Source organism: Panthera tigris, chromosome D2 (genome assembly GCF_018350195.1).
Source record: "Panthera tigris isolate Pti1 chromosome D2, P.tigris_Pti1_mat1.1, whole genome shotgun sequence".
NCBI classification, from domain to species: domain Eukaryota; kingdom Metazoa; phylum Chordata; class Mammalia; order Carnivora; family Felidae; genus Panthera; species Panthera tigris.
Window position 1 is genome coordinate 82,561,516 of NC_056670.1, and position 16,479 is coordinate 82,577,994.

Sequence of the window (16,479 nt, forward strand, 5' to 3'; positions counted from 1 at the left end):
TCATGTTACGGAATGTATCATGTGACAGATGCATGTTATTGCTGAATAATATTCCATTGTGTGGATGGGCCACGTTGTGTCTGTTCACTCATCTGTCGGTTGTTTCCAACTTTTATCTGTTACGAATAATGCTGCTACAGACCTTTATATACAAGTTTTTGAATGATACATGCTTTCATTTCTCTTGGGCATATACCTAGGAGTGAAACTGCTGGGCCATATGTGCCTGAGACATACTTGGACTAAAAAATACTCATGGTATATCTGAAATTCTAATTGAACAGAGCAACCTGAATTCTTATTTGCTAAATCTAGCAACCTAAGTTATAAGAAGATGATTCTTGCTACACATTGGAGAATTATTAAAAACATTTTTTCATGTTTATTTTTTTAGAGATAGACACAGTGTGAGGGGGGAGGGGCAGAGAGATAGGGAGACACAGAATCTGAAGCAGGCTCCCGCGGACATGGGGCTTGAACCCACGAACTGCGAGATCATGACCTGAGCCGAAGTTGGATGCTCAACCAACTGGGCCACCCAGGTGCCCCCACAATGGAGAACTAAGCAGAGGCTGACCCTCATTGTAAAGTGGGAGCTCAGGTGGGGGGCTGTTTTAAAAGTATGTGTGGCACATGGTGGTGGCTTGGGTTACTAGGGGCTCCAGGGAGGCAGAGACAAGAGATCAAGGGGCCTTGGGTCGGGCCAGGCATAAGGCGGCTGGGCAGGAAAGAACCAGCTGGATGGACAGCACCGTCGAAGGGCAGTGCCGTCGGAGAGGCGGTAACACTGGTAGGAACAGGGCTGGGGGTGGGGGACTGTGGCTGAGTTTCTTACGTGCCTCTGACCTACTGGTTTTGGGCCAGGACCGCCAATGGAAGACGCTTCACTCTATCCTGTGGGCATTTCCTGTGGTATTGACTTCTCCTCCAGGGCACAGCCCTTCCCAGACAGTCCCCGCACCTGGTGTTGGTGACAAGGTTTCCCCCTTCCACGTGACCCTGCCGCCGCCCCACGTCCATGCACAGCAGTGTGTCCCCCGATGTGAGGCTGGGGCTGAAGAGGGAGTCTCACATATTGGTCTGATCTGCAGGATTTGAGATTTGACAAGGAAAACAAAAAGGAAGAAAAAGAAAAAAATGAAAAAATGAAAAAGCAAGTGTTTAAACCTTGTGGACAAGCAGCCTTCTCACCTGAGTGTCCTCAGAGAGAAGAATATGCAGTGTATTGGTGAACTTGGGCTCATTGCAAGAACAGCAAGACCTTGATCAGAACCCTGGGGATGGGGGAGCCTTCTGTTTTTTAATTTTGGGAAATAATAACTGAGAAGCAATTCCAGAAATTACAGCTTAAGGGTGACAGGCCTGAGGCCTCTGCAAATCAGAGGTTGAAACTCGAGGTTTCAACTCGAGGTTTGTCATCACGATGCCAGGTTTGGCCAGGGGACTTGACATTCTCCCGGTGTGAACTGTTGGTTTAAAACCAAGAAAGAGGGGTGTCTGGGTGGCTTAATCGGTTAAGCATCTGACTTCGGCTCAGGTCATGATCTCGCAGTTTGTAGGTTCGAGCCCCGCGTCGGGCTCTGTGCTGACAGCTCGGAACCTGGAACCTGCTTCGGATTCTGTGTCTCCCTCTCTCTCCGCCCCTCCGCCGCTCACACTCTGTCTGTCTCTGTCCCTCAAAAATGAATAAAGACACCAAAAAGTTAAAAAATAAATAAAGCCAAGAAAGAAAACCAAGTCACTAGCCTTCCAACGTCACTCCTCTGGGAGCAGGACTGTGTTTTCATGGCGTCTATTCCCCGAGAAAGCCAGCTGGAGTTTTGCCAGGGGTTATTCTGCGTCCCACCATTGGTGCCTCAGGAAAAGCTGGGATGGGGATGAGACCATCCTGGAAACCTGTTGAAGAGAACCTTCTGGGGTGAACAGTGAAGAGTGCTCACACCCAGCTTCCTGAGGCTGCTTGGGTTTTCTAGAGCATGTCTTGATTTTCCTTGCCCCCGGTAACCCTCTTGTGTTATTACGTTCTTAGATCAACTCTGTGTGATCGGGTAGAGGGTGTTCTACTCAACAGATAAGAATGTCCATACAGGAAGCAGGTAAAACCTCTTGCCCTGAGAGTTGAAATGGATGCCACAAGGCCTTTAATGAATGTTTGTAGCTTGGTTACCATCTTCCCACGTCATTTCTTTGGACCCGGTTCAACCCAATTGAGCAGGGAGAGCCTAGATGAATAGAGAAAGAGACCTGAGAGGGGCTGGAAGTACCATTGAATTGGTCCCCCCCCCCCACCAAGTCTGCTTGGAGTGGCTGAGGCCAGACATTGAGGACAGCCATTCCAGTCCCAATTCTGACCTTTAGACCCAAGTCTTCAGGGCACCCGGGGCCACAGAAACTCATCCTTAAGGTCAGGGGACGTTGTGGATGGAGAAGAGGCTAATTGTTCAACCCATGGCCACTGCATCTTCTCCAATTTCTTAAGAAAGGCCTCTGGAATGAGGGAGGGCATGGGGCCACAATGCCATGGAAAGGGCTCTTGGGCCTTTCTAAAGGACAGCTTCCTCCTGGCCTCAAGGTGGGGAATGGAGACCACAGGAAGGGGAACAGTTGGTTTCACTGTGGCATAGGACTAAATGTTCCGTAGTCCTCATTGCAAGGCTCTGCGTGACCTTCTGAAACACAGGCGCGTCTTCCCTTGTCCATCCTCCTGAAGCCATTCCTAGGCCAGCAAGGGGGCCAGGCCAGTAGGTGCCACATGCATCTGTGGGATACCACCCACCGTGTGGCCTGTTGGACGAGGCGGTCTAGAGCTTGGGGACTGCCATTTGAACGTACCATTCCCACAGTGTCTCCCGGTCACCCCCTGCCAACCATCACTCCCTCGGGGAGGTAAGGGTGGGGAGGTCCCCTCTGCTCTCACATAAGGGAGGAGGATCAGAATCCTTCTGTTGGCTTGGCAGTCATCTCCCTCTATGGCTGTGCTTTTATATTTCTGACCATAATTATTTCTAATACGATCCTTGAAACTCTTGCCGATTTTTCCTTCCTCTGCTAGTGATTTATTAAGAGATGTGCCTGCGGTCCCTACCTCAGAGGAGTTTTTTTCTGCCCGTTGTAAATATAAGGTATGCAAATACAGCCAGCCACCCGACCGATATCTGCAATCCAGTTGAAGTGGTCACGTAATAAATTAAACACACATTTGTGCTGGCGCGTGTCGGCCTGCACGGGGTCCTGTGCAACCACATCTCGGCCTGCCGGTGGCCCTTACAGGTGTCTGGAGAGGAGGGGCGCTCAGCAGCCAGTCGCCAGAATGTAGGGCTTGCTGTTCTCCCGCAGAAGTCCCCGGGCAAATGGCTCACCCTGCAGATGACGGGCTCAGGCAGAAATAGCAGCTTGTGACTCTGACTTGGAGAAATACACAAGTCCTTTCCTTCGCCCGCCCTTCTGCCTCCCTTCGTCCTGATGCCGGCGGCGGAAGAAGGCACAGACTCTTCAAAGAGAGCAAGCGTTGTTACCTTGTTACTAACTGGATTTGACCTGGCCTGGTTGTCTCTTGGAAGGAGTCCACGGCACCGCAGGCACGTTGGAAAGTTTATACTTCGGGAGCTGGTAGACGAGCTGGAAATGGCAAAAGGGCAAGTGGCTAAAATAGATAGTGTTGTTGGCCGGGCATCCGTGACTGGCCTGCACACAGACGCCGGGGATCAGTTACAGCAACCGGGGCCACCTGTTTGCAGGGGGTGTGCGGCCAGGCGGGGCAGGCTGAGGGCTGAGAGATCTTCCCTTCGGACTCACTTTGTCATCTCTGTCACCAGAAGGCTGGAGCTGATATTGAGCCAGAGAAGGCACTATGTCTACACCGGGAGGATAATTATGTACCATTTCTGTACCATTGGGAGCTGGGTTAGCTTGCAAGGCATCTGATCAAGGCACGCACCCCCCCCCAGGCGAGCACAGATCTGGGGGGCTCCCAATCGCACACATGCTCCCCAAAATGTTTGCCTGTTGAATGGGACTGAAGACGAGTACGTTCAGTGGAGTTCGTGCCCCAAATCCCATTGGTGGAGGCAAAACCCACTGAACTTGGGGCAACAGTCAAGGAGGGTGAGGGTCCTGAGGACAACCTTGCTGGCCTGTACTCACTTAAATGAGAAGAATGGGAAGGGAAGAACAACATTCTGAAAGAGCCAGATGCTTTGTTTGCTTTGAAAAAGTTTTCAATGTAGCCATTTGATACATGTTAGAGACAGTGGAGTCTTATAGGTTGGCATTTATAAGAGAGGAGAAGGTATTTGCTGCTTAGGAAGAAGGTGAACTTGACAACGAGACTGTGTGTTAACTCCAAGACAGTAAAATCAACTATTTGCAAGGCAATCACGCAGGAAGCTTTAAAAATATCTCTGTGCAATATTCACATGATTAAAAGGAGCTCAGAAAAACTGGCAGAAGGGAGGAAATCATAAAAATTAGAGCAGAGATCAATGAAATACAGAATAGAAACACAGGAGAGGATTAACGAAACAGGATTTGATACTTGGAAAACATTGAGGAAATGGACAAACATTTAGCTAGATGGTGGAAGAAGAGAAGACTCGAGTTATGAAAGTCAGTAATGAAAACGGGGCATTACTACCTATTCTAAGGAAATCCAGAGCATTTGAAGGGTGTACTAAGAACAAGTGTGCCCCAACAAGCTGGACAAGCTAGAGGAAACAGACAAATTCTTAGAAACACAAAAACCTACCAGGACGAAATCACGGAGAAATAGGAAATCGGAATGGATCTGTAACTCATACGGAGACTGAATCACAAACCAAAAATCCCCCCACAAAGGAACCTGATGGTTTCACTGGTAACTGCTATCAGACATTTAAAGAAGAATGAATACCAATACCAACATTTGAGGGGGAGGGAACACTTCCTAGAGTATCGTATGAGGCCATCATAGCCCTGATACCAAAGCCAGACCAAGTCACTACAAGAAATAAACAACAGACCAATATCCTTTGTGAATGTTGACGCAAAAATGCTCGACAGGGGCGCCTGGGTGGCTCAGTCGGTTAAGCGTCCGACTTCGGCTCAGGTCACGATCTCGCTGTCCGTGGGTTTGAGCCCCGCGTCGGGCTCTGGGCAGATGACTCAGAGCCTGGAGCCTGTTTCCGATTCTGTGTCTCCCTCTCTCTCTGCCCCTCCCCCGTTCATGCCCTGTCTCTCTCTGTCTCAAAAATAAATAAACGTTAAAAAAAAATTAAAAAAAAAAATGCTCGACAAAATACCAGCAAACCAAATTCAGCAGCATGTTAAGAGGATTATACACCGTGACCAAATGGGATTTACTTCTGGAAAGCAAGGATGATTCAACATACGAAAATCAATCAGTGTAATAACCATGTTCACGGAATGAAGGAAAAAGCCCACATGGTGCCTCAATTGATGCACAACAGGCATGTGACAAAAGTCAATGCTTTCATGATAAACACATCCAAACTAAAAATAGCAGCAAATAATATCAACATGGTGAGCAAGAATGTATAAGAAAAACCCACAGCAAACATCATACTCAATGGTGCAAGATCAGGAAGGCAGAGAGGGCACGGAATCACCCCGAACCCTTTGCCCCGCTTCCAAACACACTTGAAAATCAGCTAAAGACGAGGGATAAAGATTAATGGTAAAGGCATCAACCCTTGAAGGTACTAGAAGAGACTACAAGAGAATTCTTTATGCGATCTGGGAGTGGGGACGGACTTTCTATGCAAGACACCAAAGGCAGATGTCCCAAAAGGCATCGTTGATAGACTTAACTGTCAAACATCCCCCACCACATACCGTCTCGAACACCATACATGAGTCTGCAGAGCAAGTAAGAACTTGGGGGGATATGAGCTACCTATACGATCAGTGGAGGCTGAAGGTACCTAACATATATTTTACAAGAGGAACAAATTAGTGATAGAGAAATAGAAAGATGCTCATAGAAAACTAGGTGGTAAACACGTAATTAAGAAAATGAAAACCACAAAAGGCCAGCGCATCGGGAAAAATGCCTGCCGTTCAGGAAGTCATATTATAGCGAGTTTTCATCTCTAAAATGAGTTAAGATCGTGGGTGTATGTGAGAGTAGAAATTGCTAGTCTCAAAGAGCTGGTAGCAATGTTCATTAATACAGTATTTGTGGGGGGTGATTTTGGCAATGTGTCCCCAACATCTTAAAAACGGACATACCCTTGGGGCACATGGGGGGCTCAGTCGGTTGAGCATCCGACTTTGGCTCAGGTCATGGTCTCGTGGTCCATGAGTTCGAGCCCCGCGTCGGGCTCTGTGCTGACAGCTCAGAGCCTGGAGCCTGCTTCCGATTCTGTGTCTCCCTCTCTCCATCCCTCCCCGGCTCATGCTCTGTCTCTCTCTGTCTCAAAAATAAATAAACATTAAAAAATTAAAAAAAAAATCCATTTATGAGATGGTGCCACCCCCCGGCACATTGTCAGTGTGTCCGTAAGCACCTGCACGGCATGGATCCCCAGGTTGGGAACTTCACACCTGTGCCTCCGACCAGGACCACTTGGACGGGGCTCCCACCTCTGTGCTCTGGTGCCTCCAGCCCCACCATCCCTTCTCAGAAGCCCCCCACCCCACCGCCCTGCACCGCCGTTGGATGCGTGTGGTGTGGGGCTGAAAGCTGGGCTCCATCCAGGCCGCTCGAGACCGGACGCTCCACTTCCTGTTTGTGTGACCCCCACAAGCTCTTCTGTGCCTCAGTTTCCTCATCTGAAAGGAGGACGGCCATCGCTCCTTTTCATGAGGTAGTGGGGAGGATCACAAGAGAGTAAACTCATTTGTGCCTTGGATATTAACTGTATGTATGTGTAATCTCCTTATATGCACATATATTTATAGATATTCAGCACTATGCATTTTTAAATGCATATTTATACTTACTATATATTTATGATGCTCATTAGGTACATATTTATGTATGTTCGTTTAATGCTATATGTAGGATTATATCTATAAAAGTATAACCATAATACTTACATATAAATACATGTTTATTTATGGCACACAATGTCCGTGATTAAATATGTGCATTGCGTATAGGAATCATGGGTATTTCTGTACGTACATTAAAATATATTTATTTATACATATACATGTGTGTGTATGTGTATTTGTGTCATGAATGAAATGTGCTCAGAGTGCTTATCTCTAGGCCGAAGGATTTCACAAATTCTTTAATACAGACTCACTGAGTCCTATGTTACCACCGCTGGCACATTGTAAGCCCTCCAGGTAAGGTGAGCTATTATAATGATTGTCTTTTTACTCTCCTTATGTTTACTTATTTATTCTTACTTTTTGCGGGGGGGGGGGAGAGAGAGAGAGGGGAGGGGGGAGAGAGAATGCCCACAAGCCGGGAGGGGCAGAGAGAGAGAGGGACAGAGAGAGAATCCCAAGCAGGCTCCGAGCCAGCACAGAGTCCGATGAGGGGCTCGATCCCACGACCACGAGAACACGACCTGAGCCAAAGCAGGATGCTTAACCAGGTGAGCCACCCAGGCACCCCGTATCTTACTTATTTTTAACCATGACCATAAAACAATGCAAGTTACTTTTAAAAAAATCAGTTGAAGGGGGCGTCTGGGTGGCTCAGGCCTCTGACTCTTGATTTGGCTCAGGTCATGATCTCACAGTTTGTGAGTTCGAGCCCCGAGTTGGTCTCTACACTGACCAACGTGGAGCATTCTTGGGATTCTCTCTTCATCTCTCTGTGCCCCAGCCTCTCCCCCAAGTGTGTGCGTATGCTCTAAGCAAACAAACAAACAAATAAACATTAAACAAATCAGTTGAAGAATGAGGACAATTTGAGAGTCGGTGGGAGTCATCTGAATGTAGCCCCTTTTTCAGTCTCAAAACCAGTTATCCTCACAAAGCTGCGTAATCATAGACGTGGGCTACGAAGTGTGTCTTATTTTGAAGCTTTTTCTGCCCCCTCAGGTGGACATCTCATTACAGATCACGTGAGGTTTTTTTTGCTATATATTTACATAGTGAGATTCTCTCTTCCTTTCCACATGCAAACTCTCATTTGAAGATAGAGACAGCTGACAAATAAAGAGGGGGAGATACCCTTAACCTATTTTTCTAGTGTCTAGGGGTCTGCAGCATGGGGCTGTGCACAGAGTGGGAGCAAGGTTAGTAGAAAAGAAGGAAGGCAAAGGAAAAGATACTATTTAAGAGCTAGAGAAATTATACTTTCCTAGAGCTTGGCTAATTTTGGGAAATGTTAGAAATTCTTAACAAGATCTGCTATGTACTGTTAAGTCCCTTGTGAAATAATGATCAAGAATTTCAAGGCAGTGACAGGAAAGCAGCCTTTTCTAAATTGGGGGGGATCCTGCACGGTGTCCTGGATTGTTGGCAGGTTGAAAGTCAAACGGCATCTATCCCTCCGCTGACGGTGAAGACGGGAGACATGGGCGGGTGTATTGCGGCTTTCAGAATGTTCCCGGAAAAGGAATTGTCTCTGCCGTTTGGATGGAATCCACTCATTACCTTGACTTGGGCAAAGGCACGGGGCCGAATGTGGCTTGCTGGAGAAGCGGCCCCTCCTGGCTGCCGACAAGATGGAGGTCAAGGCTGGGCAGGTGGTCAGGGGCCCAGCATAGCTGCGGGGGGCGTGGCCTGTGCGCACTGCCACGCCCACCCAGGGGGAAGGAAGGAGGCGAGGGGAGGTCTGTCTTGGGCACCTAATGCCAGGGAAGGACGGGAGAGTGCAGGGAGCACGGGGAGAGTGGTGCCAGCCTGTCTGCGTGGCGGGATTCACGGCTGGTGGAAGAGGGAAGATGGGGTCGAAGAAACTCATGGAAAAGTCCTTTGGAGCAGACCTGGCCTTGGACACTTGTGGCCATTCCCACACGTTCTCCATCTTTCAGGAGTTTGGCTCCGGTGTTGTTAGACTCTCCCTCTCCGTCCACCTCCCAGTTTGATCTGTTCTCTTTCATTCTTGCGTTTGGCCTCTCCTGGTGTAATTGCGCGGTGTCTGTCATGGGTGGTATCTCGTTAAGAGGGTGCATTCTTCCGTTCTTATTTAGCCAAAGATGATCCATGACCCACTCCGCGTGCGGCCCTGGGGATCTGGCTCCCGTTCCAGACGAGTTGCTGAGTTAGCAGACTTGGCTGGGCCGGTGGGCAGTCCTCCCGAGCTGCGTGTGCACGCGGACGCTAATTAATGAGGAGGACCCTCCACGAGCTCCACGGGGGACATCAAAGTGTCTGTGCGTCTCTCCAAAGGACTGGGTCTTTCAAGGCCCCTTTCATTCCTTGTTTCCCTCTGCCTTCTCCCTCTCTCCCTTTCACCGAATCCGCTCGCCTCCCGGCCACATAGTGGCCACGGCTTCCATCTGTCACCAAGTCATCGCCTCACTGCTTAGACACCAAGGCACCCATCTAAAGTGACCGCTCCGGGGCCGGGCCGGAAGGCGGGACTGTGACGAGCAGTCGCTGCTCTCGGGGTTGCCGTGTGGTTCCCGTGAGCATAAGGCCGAGGGAATTCACCTGCAGAAAACTTAGGAATGCCCAACTTTTTTTTTTTTCTTTGATTTGTAACGAGAAGCCCGACCACAGGGAGACCGGGGGTCACGCACGTTATGATGGCTACTGTATAAAAAACCAGACCAAGCCAACTCAAAGCAGCAAGTGCCGGAGATGTGGTGGAGAAGTAGGAACGCTTGCGCTCTCTTGGTGGGGATGCAGATTGGCGCAACCGCCGTGGAAGAGGGCACGGTGGCTCCTCCAAACGTGAACAATAGAATTGCCATACCGCCCAGCAACTCCACTTTGGGCTACATACCTGAAAGAATGGGAAGCGGGGATTGAACCGACATTCGTGCCGCTGTGTTCAGAACAGCGTTATTCCGTAAAGGTCAGAAGATGAAATCAACCCCCGTGTTCGTCGGGCAGAGGAATAAACACAGTGAGGTTTGCACACACCGGTGAGATGTTATTCAGCTTTAAAAAGGAAGGAAATTCTAAAAATGCCACAACGTGGAATATTTTTTAAATGGTTATTTACTTATTTTGAGAGAGAGCATGCGAGCACAGGCAGTGGAGGGAGAGAGAGAATCCCAAGCAGGCTCCACACTCAGCGGAGGGCCCGATGTGGGGCTCGATCTCCCAACCGTGAGGTCATGACCTGAGCCGAAACCAAGAGTCGGACACTTAACCGACTGAGCCCCCCGGGCTCTCCAAAGACATGGATGGATATTGAAGATGTTATGCTGAGTGAAATAAGCCAGTCACAAAAGGGAAAATACTGTAGGATTCCACTTACACGAGTCATCAAATCCACAGAGACAGAGTGTGGAAGGGGGGTGTCGAGGTCTGGAGGGTGGGGACTGGGGACAAGGCAGTTCTTGTTTAAGGGAGGCGGGGTTTTCGTTTCACAAAACGAAGGGTTTTCGGGCTGCCCGTTTAGAAATGGTTAAGACGGCAAATTTTATGTTGTTATATTTTACCACAATTGAAAAAAAAAAAAAAAGAAACTCGAATGCCTGGAAGAAATCCTCGTAAGAAATTTTTAAATGACTATAAATTAGAATGAACCGGCAGGTTATGGCTTCCTACTGATGAAACTCTGTGTTTCATGTCAGGACCTCTCAGTTGGCTCTCTGAGACGGTCGGTTCGGGACTGAGAGACAACCAAGGAGATCCTGGTGAGGGTCGGGGACGTCTGGATCTGTCAGGACAAAGCGTCCCTGGGGGCCGCCCAGGAAGGTGCCCGGTGCTGGCTGGTGGCCTCGCTCCTGCTCACGGAGGGCGCCTGGCAGCCGAGCTTCTGCCTGGCCAGGAGTCCAGGCGGTCACGGAGATTCATCTTCAATCTGGCACCTTCTGTGATGTGCCCAGCCAGCCCCACACTTGGTCGGCTCTGCTCGGGAATCCAACCTGGTTCCGTTTTCAATTTTGGAAGCGTTGTTGCGGATTAAAAACCGGTCAAATGATGGGAAAGAGTCAGAGCAAACAGCTGCTCTGTACCCACCATCCTGCCAAGGTCTAAATGAGCCTTCAGGAAGCTTGAGAGTAATGAGGGCTCATCTCCCAGCAGGAGCGATGCGCGGCCCCAGGAACCGCAGCGTGTCGGGCGGGGCTGTGCGGCCCCGGGGAGGAGCTGTCCACACAGAGCTGCCTCCTCGCTCCCATCGCCCACGGATACGCGTGGAAACCTGATGGGTCTAGTTTCTGATCACACTTTAAGGACTGTAAAGATAAAGACGTGACAATCTTGACTCTTCCTAATTAGATGGTTCATCTACTTAGCTCTTCGTGAAGGGCTACCCAAGGACGCAATACACGAAACAATCAGTCGTTTTGTATTGCGTGTGGGTTGGTACATTTTCTTCACTTTGTGTCCGTCTCTTACCTGTGAAAACCATCTTCATGTGAACAGCTTGGAAAGCCACTGACCTCTGGTATGTGAGCCAAGCACGGAACTTCAAGATGGTCTCTTCCCGATCCACTTTGCGGGGAGGGAGAATTGATAGGGAAAAAGTACGGGTCGCAAAAAACGCACTGTTCTTGGTTGTCAACCAAAGGGTCAGCGTCAGAGCAAAACCCCAGGGGTCTGTTCGTCTGCTGTGGAGGCCTAGTAGGCATGTCACCACCTCAGTTGGGCCTCCAAGGGGTCTGGTGTGGAGCCAAAGTTCCCTTCCCAAGTCAAGAGACTTTCTGTAAAACTCCCTCCTTCCAAGACCGTGTAGAGGTTGATGCCAGGCTCTTTTGATTGGAGAACCATTTGCTTATGCAGGTCTTACATCTGGAGAAAGAAGCTCCATTCCAAGGATAAAGTATCGGAAGGATCTCCCTGACGCCCACCTCCCTGCAAGCAGGGCCTCTGTGTGTGGAGGGAGCACTGCATGGAAGGGTGACAGGCCTGGAAGAGAAGGGGCTGAGTGAAGAAGGAAAGACACTGGGAACTGGGGCAGCAGGGGGAGCTATTTGTGTCTGTAACCATCGATGACAAATACTCGTGGATATTGAGACCCAGATGGAATTTTCAGTGCCGTCTGACCTCACTGGTTCGTTATTCAAGGGTAATTAAAAAGTATTTTTTCTTTTCTTTCACACAAAGACGTTAATTTGGGGTGTTCCTTAGATTCTTTATTCGTAGATCGATGCGTGGTACCATCAATGCTTTGTAGACTGTGTTTATTATGCTTTCCTACTTCATAGGAAAAAATGATCAGAAGTAATCGTTATGATCCTAAGGTGCATATGTAATTTCCAATAGCTGCCAACCCTCCATCCAGATGACATACTCTACTTAACAGTTCCCTCCTGTTAAATATTTTAGGTTATTTCTAATCAATAATTACCATGAAAACATGGGAAATGTGTACCTTTGTAAAGGTAGCTTTGTTTACTTTGAATTAACTCCTGCCCAAGAATTGTTCCTGGCTCGTAAGTCTCTGCTTCTGTCTGCCACTTTCAGCGATGGACTCGTTTCTCTTTTCCTACAGTGTCATTCAGCATGGGTTTTAGGATTAAAACTCATTTCCTAATTGATTTTTATGCCTATCATTTTAAGGAGCACTTCCTTGCTAGGGAGCTGACTGGAGAAGTAACCCATATGTTTGCAATCCTTCTCGTACCTTTACTCAATGCCGTCCCAATACTCTCTGTTTCTGCCAGCCTCGGGTACCCTGTGCTGTGCTTGGCTTGGGTTCTTCCCTTCATGAGCCCAATCTAAAAGCCAGAGAGTAGAAAGGTAAGCACGTAAAGAAACAGTTACGCAATCGTAAATTAAGACGTGCGCCACCATGAACAAGAGTCTGTGTTACGTGAGGGAATACCAAGGCGGATCTGTTCCAAACGGGATTTTGGAGAATGAGGCTGAGGCCTGGCAGTGAGGAGGGGACCATGAGGGCTGAGAGGGAGGGCTTTCCTGCAGAGGGACAGGAAAGCCCAAAGGCCAGGTGGTGGACAAAGGCCACTGGGGGACCTCCCGGAGTGTGGTGGGCAGCAGGGGCAGGGGACAGGTGAGGGTGAACAGTTGGCGGGGCCAGATTAGGACCCGGTAGGTTGGCTTGTGTTGGGGGTGCTGTGGAAGCAGAATTGTCATCAGAGCACAGGTGTTGGAGGCTTCGTCTGAACAGTTTTCCAACCCACTTGGGAGGTGACGGGGTGGTCCACTGCTGGGGGAGCTTGAGTGGCTCAGGTACCCGGGACCTCGAGAATGGCTTTCTATCTGAGATGGCAGCGTTGCATGGCCGCCATCAGTCAGCTTCAATGCCTCACACCAACTGTAGACAAACTTAGAAATGCCTTGTAAGTGGCCAGGTTGACCTCTGGCTCTAGATGCAGATGGCTGCAAGGCCATTGAGAGTGCACTGTAGAGGTGGAAATCACAGGCGCCTTGCTGGGTCCCCTCTTTACTTACCGAATAGTGTAGTCATGCCAACGACTCCCCGAGACGTTTTCTCTGAACCGTAAAATAATTCCTTCCTCTTTCAGGGAAGTTCACTTCGTGTGACTCTTACTGCTTTTTTACTCCAACCTGTGTATCCACGTTAAGACTGAACCCTTCCATTACAGGGGACAGCCACTGGCCTTTCCAGTAACTGTCCCAAACCGTTTCTGCCTGTGGGTCTACAAAATGATCATTCCCCCATGAGTTGGGCTTATCATCCTGTGTGGTTATAGGAGTTACCCTGAAAAAGAAACCCGGCTGGAAAAACACCTGTCACATGAATTGCATGTTATTATAAGCACTGAGCCGACCATTCCATGGTCATCTGCTATCTGCCTGTGTCAAAAAATATTAGCCATGTATTAGCATGGGTTTGGACAACTCCACTGATAAATAACCACATTTAGAATCACTCGTATATCTGATTTCAATCAATCTTTACATTTAATATTATTATCGTTCTCAAGTCTAACTTAGAATTGTAATCTGTTACTGAAGTATAACATACATACCACGGAAGGTACACAGGGGCTGATGAACCTTCAGCATACAATCTGACAGAGTTCTGCGTGTATCTAAACCAGATCGAGAAGTAGGACCAAGGGTTTTCATGGTTCCCATTTCTACTCTATACACTCCTCCCCAAGGGAATCACTATCCCGAGTTCTTTCACCGTCCATTGGCTTTTCTGGTTCTTGACTTCCATATGAATAGAATCATGCAACGTATAGTGATTGTTTTTCAACATGAGAACTGAGACTCAGCCTTGTTGCTGTATGTACTAGTGGCTCATTCTTTGTTAAATCCCACAACTTGTTTGTTTATCAGCCTGTTGATGGACACTTGGATTGTGCCCAGTTTGGGGCTATTATAAACAGTGCTGCTATGGCTATTCTTGTACAATTGTTTTTGGACATATCCACTCATTTCTCTTGGATGTGCCTGTGACTGGAATTGCTGGGTCATAGGGTGGATGTATTTTAGTTTTAGTAGACCCTGCCAAACGCTGTTCTAAAAGTGGCTACACTAATTTCCACTCCTGCAAACAGTGTATTTATACACTTCTTGCTTCAGTTGCTCTGAATCCTTGCCAACACTTGGCTTTGTCTCACATTTAATTTAATGTTGGGGGGTGTGTGTGGGGGTGGGTGGGTGCCTGTGCGTGTGTGTGTGTGTGTGATGGGTGCATGTGCGTGTGAGTGTGCGTGTTTGTGTGTGTGTGATTCCGGGGCAACCAAGGGGAATAAGCTAGTAAGTGGTGAGATTATACTGGGTGCCTTGACTCTTCAGGCCTGTGTCTCTGAAACAGTGGTCAGAGCTTATGGGTAGGGTTGATGGGGAAGGTAGGGTTAGTGGAGGGCTCACAACCCACCTAGAAAGTGAGACCAAAGGATGGGGCAATCTCAGAGGATTGTGAAGCAAGGTGTTTTCATGCACCATTTTGGAGACCTTCATAAGATAACCAAATACATGCAGAAGATATTTGAAGGAATCTTGGCTCAACTAGTCTAATCAGTCAGGGTCCTGGTAGAAAATAGATTGCACACTTAAACGGAGTACCTTGAGGAGACTTTAATAAAAGGACTATTTGCAGAGATGTGAGGAAGTTGTAGGGAAATCACAGAGGCTAATGTCTTACAACACTTCATTCTGAAAGCATGAGCTACTTGATTCGAAGAAGATAGCTGTGTGGCGAGGTCCTCCTAATAGTGTGGCTTTTAGTGGAAGCCAGCCTACCCAAGAGATCTGGCAGGGAGGGACCCAAGGCAAAATAGGTCCCAACCTTACTGTTTTTGCTCTGTTCTTCTGATCTCCTTTCAATAATCTCATGGGTGAGCCCAACCAGAAGCCAAAGGGTGAGGATGCTTATTTATGTAGACCAATCTAAGTCCATATCCTTGGGTAGAGCCAGCATGGAGAAGGGTCAAAAGTGGATGGTATCCAAAAAGGCAAAATAAAGATTCACAGTACACTGGGTGGGTATAAAGTTCATCATTTCCCATTAGAGTTTGCTGTAAATGACTGTGACCCACCAACACCATAAATCCTGCCCCTATCCAATGACACTGAACTAAGGAGTATTTATTTCATTACCCATTTGTCATTCTAGAAATTGTTACTTGGTTTCTCCCCATTTATAGAGGGTCATTTAGAACTGGGACAGACGAACAGATATCCCTTATGTCTCAGGTCATGTAGCAGTTGACATGAACTCCTTCACCACAGCACGATTTCCTCACAGGGCAGCACTGTTTCTCACTGGGTTCCGGATGCCCAGTATTTAGCATAGCACCTGGCCTGCATCAGGTTCAAGGGGAATATCTGATGCACAGAGGTGAGGGAATAATGACTGGAATAAAGGGGCTTGGATGAGAAACACGATCAGGAAATATATGCAGGGCTAATTTGTGTTTGGAGATGACCAATTGTAACGAGAATGTCAGGACAGTTCACACAGTTGTTCATAAAATTAAAAAAAAATGGCTCTGATAGAAATAACTGTGATGCACAAGAAGTTTTGCAGGGTTAGTTTTGATGAGCCACCTGACATGGCTCCTGCTCAGACAGTGGCTTGTGTATTTCATGACTGCTTTTCGAAGCCAGTGGCCCCGATGGCTGGACAACTCTAGAGTGCCTTCGGATTTGGGTATGTGACCTGGCTTGACAACTTTTTGGTGATCCTGGTTTTGTGCAGCGTGCACGTGCTCACCCTTGTCGCCGGATGCCAAGGGTGAAGGCACGGCCACAACTTGTCATGGTTTGAGATTGATATGATCTCAGTCCCTTCTTCAGCTCCAGCTCTTTGTGACTTGCAATGACAAATACGCTTCTCTGGTTCTGTTGTTTTTGCTTCTCAGAACACTTTATCCAGCAGACTCAAACCCTGCTCTTGGTGAAGACAGCCACCAAATCGCTCCGCCAATGTATTTGGGTGGAACCTCTGGCTTGGGCTAATTCCTGGATGTAGGCATTCATTTAGGGACGGGCTCGTGACACAGGTAGGTTGGTGAAGGC